The sequence below is a fragment of the Sparus aurata genome, chromosome 10, assembly GCF_900880675.1.
Source record: "Sparus aurata chromosome 10, fSpaAur1.1, whole genome shotgun sequence".
In the NCBI taxonomy this organism is placed as follows: domain Eukaryota; kingdom Metazoa; phylum Chordata; class Actinopteri; order Spariformes; family Sparidae; genus Sparus; species Sparus aurata.
The window spans coordinates 30,248,571-30,256,093 of NC_044196.1; positions in this window are offsets into that span (position 1 = coordinate 30,248,571).

Sequence of the window (7,523 nt, forward strand, 5' to 3'; positions counted from 1 at the left end):
CTGTTTCTTGTTCTGCACTGTTTTGTGCCGAGCCGGTTAACAAAGCGTGGACTTTTATTTTGTGCAGTGTATTCATCGGTCTTTATCAATAGGACAGTAGGGGTGGGTATTGGCAAGAACCTCACGATACGATACGTATCACGATACTTTGGTCACTATACGATACGTATCACGATATCACGATATTGCCATATAAATAAAGATGAAAACACCTGTATATGTACATCAGATGATATTGATCAGAGGACAAATTGAGTCAAAACTATTTAATTCAAAACAGCCTCTCCATTTTATTAATTCCCATGAAATTTCCGGGTAGTAATATTCTCTTTGTCCAGCTCATTGTTCTTGCTATCTTTCTCAACTTTGAAGCCAAAGTGCTTCCAAACATCAACTTTAAATTGCGAAGGCGTTGTTAACTTGCCATCCATTTTGCAATGACCTCAGCCACTCTCTCTACTACAGAAATAACACCCGCCGCACAGCAGGGTCGCTCTTTGGCGCCACCTACCGGAGTGGAGGTACGGAAGTCGTACTGCATTCACAATGCGTCTAAGCATAAATCTTTTTTATTTTTTTTTTAAATCGATCTTTGGAGTTGAAAAATCGATATTGTATTGGGCGGCAAAGTATCGCGATATATTGCCGTATCGATATCTTTACCCACCCCTATAGGACAGCATTGAGAGGTGACAGGAAACGGGGTTCGAGAGCGAGGTGATGATGACCTGCAGCAGGTCGGATTCAAACCCTGGGCGGCTGCAGCGAGGACGCAGCCTCTGCGTCCTCGCCTTGCTCTACCAACGTCCCAGCATGCACCCATCTATTTATTTCACCGGGAACGCTTGGACAATTTCCCAGGCTCTAAAAATTCATTGGGTTTTGAGACGTGCGGTTTTCATCTGACAGCGGCACTGAATAACAATGAAGACGCTTCAATTTAGCAGAATGCACACGGTGAAATCCGTCTCTGTCACACTGTAACGGTGTAATGGCCGGCTGCGGTGCAATCACACAGGGTCATTAAACTGTGGGGTTTAGTTAAGTATGACAGTGATGGGCTCATTAATGAACGGAGCGCTAATTCACAAAGCTGTGCTGTATAATGCAGCGGCCATCAGGTGTACGTGACAAACTGACCGGCCTCTTAGTGTCCCTGAGCTGAGTTCTTGTTAAAGGCCACAATGGACTCAGTCACTTTTATAACAGTTGTACATTAGAGAGAATCAGATGTCGGCTAAAAAAAGACAACACATGTCCGTGTGTTGCATTTTAACACAACACAGTTAAAATTAGCTGAATTGGATGAATCAGGATGTAATGAACATTTAGAGTCTTTGACGTCTTTTAGCCGCACATTTCATCTGCTAACTGAACTGAAAGCCCCCCTACTCGCTTTATTCATCTCCTACGACACATGTCGTGAATAAAAATGGCCGATTGTAAATCGCAGTATATTTGACTGCAATAACATCTTTGCTGAACACGATCAGGACGGCCTTGTTAAGCAGAGGCTCCTCTCGCGCTCTGCTACAGGAGCTATAATGCTCCGTCGCGTCCCTGCTGGCCGGCTCTGTCGGCCCACTGCGGCCCCCGGCTGGCTTCAAAGCGCTCCTGTCGCCTAATGATAATGAATGCAGTGTGTCTGCTGGATGTGCTTAGTGGCTCACTGTCAATCTGTTCCACTCAGACTCAGGTTACAGGCTGCTCGTCCGCGGCTCTCCCCTGCAGGAGCAACCGCTGCCAAGATAGACAGTTTCCTGGTTTGTTTTCCTGCGGTCACAAACCCTCCTGCAGCAACAATGCGTTTGTGACCCCCGTGGTCGGATCACATGATGCTTTTTAAATTCCAAACACTGTAGCCAGCGGTTTGATGAACGGCGCTGAACTTCTGCACTATTATTTTCCGTATGTCTTTTGCAAAGGCACCCGGGAAGCTTGTGAAATGTGTTTCAAAGCTTCCTGAGGAGAGTCTGTGACTGTATGAAAGGATTGATGAAGAAATCAATAAATAGACCAGGCACAGCCCGCTGGGTCATTAATAAAACACTAAAGGAGTCCTTTTCAGAAGTGGCTTTATGCGGTCTGTCCTCATTGGGTCAAAGCAATCTATTTATGCTTCTTCCTCACCCCTGCTATCTCTGCATCCACTCCTTTAGGTCTCCAGATAAAAGAGGGCTCATTGTGAACAAAGCGGAGCGTTTGACAGAGCTCGGACACCTGCGGCGGACCAAACCATCCCGTGTGCTCAGGTTCGATAAACCAGAGGCCAGCTGAGGGTGGGACGAACCATTTGGTTACCGCTGCAAGCTTGTGTCATGACCGGCGTTTTAAGCCCCTCGGATCTGCACGGACGCAATAAGAATAACTTCATTTTCATGCGCTTCTTTTCATGCGTGATTTTATATAAGGAAACAGATAACGGAGGCTTGGTAATCTCCTCGGACGGCAATAACAAGCCCCATGTAAACGATATTTACATCCACTCGGAGAGCATGTGCTGCCAGAGATGGTGCGATACTTTCCCAGACTGGGGGAGTTGCTATGGGAACATGACTCATCACAAGTCTTCCTGCTTTACCTGTGCCAGCTGCACAGTGCTCATGAAAGCTATTTCATGCTCCTTTTGTTTGCCAACCAGCAGCGCCGAGCCTCAGCGTTCAATAACACATCATATCAGATGTCTGGGAAGAACACAATGTAACACAAGCGCTTAAAAAAAAAAGGGGGTTTGTTGCAAATGCTTTCGGAATACTTCAGGACGTGATTTAGAGCCTCGACACAGCGCGGCGGTGATCAAGTCAGTCAATCAGCGAGTCACGTCAGATAGCAGGAGGAGCAACACAGAAAATGCATGTCGCCGATGAACGCATCGATGCTAATTTGCATGTTTTTTTGGGTCGTGTTAAAATGATAAAAAAGAACTCATTAACCTGAAAGTCTTAGCTGAGTCATGCAGGTGCATTAATGCATCATCACTTGTGCTGATTCACTCCGAGCAGCCGCTTTACTGTTTTGCAGCCGGAAGCACACTTTGAAGTGTTTGTGCCTGCGAGGTTAAACTCAGTCGAGCCTTCAGTCTCTGTGACGCAGGTGTTTATTCCTCCAGAAGATGCGGCTCCCGAAACAACTCGATCACAAACCCTGCAACGCACAACACACACACTGTTTCTTTTTTGCTGACTGTTAAATGTAGCAATAAAAAAAAAAAAAATCATAACACACATCTGAAAATAAATGTGCTGGGTTTCCTAAATGAACTTTTTTGGTAGCATACAAATTGAGAATAAAACCAGTTAAATCTTAAAATGTATGCAACAAATACTACAACATGATGATTGATCTGTCATTCGATGTGATCAGCAGGTTTTATATTTCTATTTGTATGTCTTTTAAAATGGTGCACACACACACACACACACGCGCGCACACACTGTGACGGCCCGGCAGATGTCTGAGCTCCGTTGTGTTTCTGTGCGGTGCTTCAGGTATGTTGTCATACACTGAGGAGTGTGGAGGAGGCCCATCTGTCACACCACTTCTAACCCTGTAAACAGAATCCTGAGCTGTCATTCACAACAGGCCCACGTCTTCTTATCCTCGCTGGCTCCTCGCAGCAGGAAGCTCTGCCGAGGGTAAAATGCAGCCGCCATAAAAACAAAATATAGGACAGGCGGCGTTGCAGGAAGGGGTCTGTTTTCAGGACGACGTCCTACATTGAGATGCTTAGGCAGCGTCACTTCACACGGGCTTGGTTAAAAGATGGAGTGGCTACTGTTTGTTTTTGTTTTTTTTCAAAGAATCACCGACCTTGAGATCAAATATTGATCCGTACATGATGGATCGTTTGAGAATGAATCTGACCGCAGCACACTTTGAGGGTTAATGACTCCTGACCTCGTTTCTAACCCCGTTCATATCTCCATCTTTACTCTGACTCAGTATAAGCTGTCGTATGGACAACATGAACAAATAATTGGGTCCACGATAAAAAAAAAAAAAAACACCAATTACACAGAGGAGAAAAAACCAAAGATTTCCAAAAGGTGAACACGGCTAAAAAGGAGTTCAGATTGAAAAAGCTGATGCAGATTGAAATCGCTAAAGGTTCTGATTGTAAATACCTGATCGCCACTTGTAAATGTTGGTAAGCATCAGTGAACGCTAGAGTCACAGTTTTAACTGTATTCAGTGTGAAAGTAGAGATCTCATGTTCACAAACTTGCAGACTGACTCAGCTATTTATATGCACACATGGAGACATCTGAGCGGAGAGACGAGGACGTTCTCAGTGAGAACCCCAGCTGTGATTCTGTGTGTCTCGCATCTTACTTCCAAAGCTGTTCTGGATACACTTTTAGATTCATATCCACCATTTCTATCTAGGCAGCCAGAGATTAAAGAATATTTTTTTTTTCCAGTGGTCTGAAATTAGCATGAAGAACATGATAATGCAGCTCCATGCAGGAAATATCACCTATCAGTGGTGCGTTCAGGTGCTCGTGGGAGCCTACAGCACTGAAGACGAGCAGTTTGAAGAAGTGTTATTTTTTTGTTTGGTTTTTAACTGCCCACAAATCCCATAAAAAGACCGAACCCACCGATGGATTTGTATTTGTTGCCAAGACTTTATGACTTTGCCGCCTCCACTGTGCTACTGAAGATGTAACATCTCAAATACGGTTTCATTTCCTTTTTCACAAACTCCTCAGCGGAGCAGTGATTCCTAGTGATTAAACTGCATTTACATTTCTCTGATTCTCAAAGTTCAACACGAAGGGTCTCGTCTGAAGTTTTCCCATCATGTTACATCACTGTGTCTAAGTTGAAAAACGCAATGTACGTTTATTAAAGAGGAAATGATAACCAATCCGAAAAGCATTACTTTTATAATTATAGTAATAAGAATAAAAACTTGTAAACACACTATATGTATGTAATATATTCCTGTTAACTTTACATGTAATAACCAAATAAAAACACACAGCGAAAAGAAAACAACACACACATTAATGTATAAATCAGCGTTCATTTAATTCAATGTGACTAAATTATTTAATATACACATTTCTACTATATGTGCCATGTTTATGAATAATAGTCTTGACTTTGGAATGGATGGCGGCTGTGACCACTGTGAAGCCAGAGACCACTGTTCAAGACAGTGGTTCAAACATTTGTAGGCGTGAAACCACTGGATGTTTCTGGGACATCTTCTAGAAGCCAGCTAATATATTGTCTTATCTGAACCCTAACCAAGTGGTTTTTGTGCCTAAACCTAACCAGACCATAAACACATCACCGTCACAACATACGATGGAAGATTTTACCCTAAAAAGTTGTGGAATAAAGAAATGTTTCAACGTATTTGGTGTTTTTTTGTGGAAACAAACATTTGCTGACATTTATTCTGGTGATCTGGTTGAACCCGATAAAAACATCACCTACAAATAAAAAGGAAGAAGTTCAACTAAAACTTGAGCTAATTATCTGAATAACTTTTAAACAGGATATCAATCTAAAATCACGTGGCAGGTGATAAAGAGCAGTAAGGATCTGTGCATCACTTCAGACTCAGCTCTCTGAAGGCGTCATGTTACCTGCTACTGTATCTGGTGCTTTGACTCGGAGACGTACCAAACCAGAGTTACCTAACGCATGACCTGAGAGCCACCCCTCCTCCTCCTCCTCCTCCTCTTCCTGGCCTCGGGTGGTGCTCGCTGCTCTCGAGACACTGTACAGGCAGTGAATTTAAAAGGCGCTGCGCAGGTACAAGCTCAGAGTGACATTCCGGGTACCCGGGAGGGGCCGGGGAGGGGGTTTCATTACATTTCTGTGCCGAGATCGCACTTCATCTGAACGTCCGCGGCACTTCTCGGGCTGCCTGAAGGTGATGGGGATGTTGGTTTGTGTGAAGGTCGGGGGGGCTGTTATGTAAGACCATTGGTTTGACTGGAAATTGAAAGCTTTCAGAGCCTCTTTGTTACAAGGCTGAGGTCGAGAGGTGCCCACAAACATTCATCTGTTCACTGTGTGCTCTCTTACCGCTCCGCTCCCCCCTGCAGAAGCGCCACACTTATTGTGTTGCTCTGGCGCTGATTCAGTTTAATCCAGCGATCTGAGTCACCCAACATTAGCTTGTTCCTGCCACCTTCGATCAGATGAGCGCTGCAACTGACTATTACTTCCATTAGCGATCCAACAGCTGTTCTGTCTGTAAATCTATAAAGATGTATAAGAATAAATTTCTTGTTTTGTTTTTTTTCAACAAACCATCCAAATCCAGAGATGTTGTGTTGACAACATAAAAGTCTAGGGGGAAGTAGATAATTAATTAATATGTGAGAATAAAAAAAAATGTAGTCATCGTCACATGATGGGGTTCTGCTGAAGACTGTTTGATTGGTCGACTACAAACGTTCCACTGAAGGACTCAGGAAGGCTTCCGCAGACAAAACCCCGTCCCCCTTTGAAAACCAGAATAATTGCCGATGGACTGAGAGAGCAGTTCCCAGCCAGAGGATTGTACTCTAGGGATAAACAACACTTTGTTTCCCATCATCCCCGGCTGTACAACGGCTGGTTTCATGTGCTCTGCGGTTGGGAGCTCAGTTGGATCTGCTGCCAAATTCAACAAGCGACATCGGAGACCCGCTTTTGGTACAGGAATGAAACTTTCAGTTCGCAGGCAGCGGCTCCGTTGGAAATTCCCGCAGTCGGCGTGCCAACTTGCGAGGCACGCCTGCGGGTGATCGCGCTGTTCGATCGGCATGTTGACGGGCCACACCTTGTCAGGTGGAGGGGTCATCGTGGCACTCAGGAAAAGTGCTCTCTGACACGGATTTTAACAAGTTTGTGAAAAGAAGTCTGAGGACAAGGGGAGTGAAGACAGATGTGTTGTAACTGCTGGATGAAGAGACAAAAACACAGAGTTGGTCGGTCCAGAGCTTGAGTCAGTTTTCCTTCTACGGGTCCTTGAGGCGTTTTGGAGGACGCCTAAACCTGCAGCGGCACATAAAAAGTGTTCCCCCTAAAAAGCTCAGTCTCATTTGCCGTTCTGAAGCGGTGCTCGGCAGCGCGGCGCTCTGATGCCTCTGTTAGGTAACACACCGGCGCTCAGAGTTATATCAGAGGTGACACCCCATCACCACTATAAATAGCTCTGCACTTTCCCCCCAGGAGCCCAGCTGAAGCCTTCTCCCCGGCATCTGATCACTTGTTTGTAGGCGACTGACATCACCCACTGGTGCTTTGTCTCTGTGACTCTGTGACTCCTGCACATGACACACACACACACACACACACACACACACACACACACACACACCCTCGGCGCTGTAGTAGCTTCATCACTCCTCTCATCAGCTCCCGATGCTTCACTCTACAGATCGTCCACCACAGGGTTTACCCTAAACTACATTTAGTACTGACTCACCTAATCACTTCACACACTCTCAGCGATTACTGAGGGAAAGAGAATTTGTACGCTTCTCGACAGTGTAAGTAAATAAAACGGCGCTTAA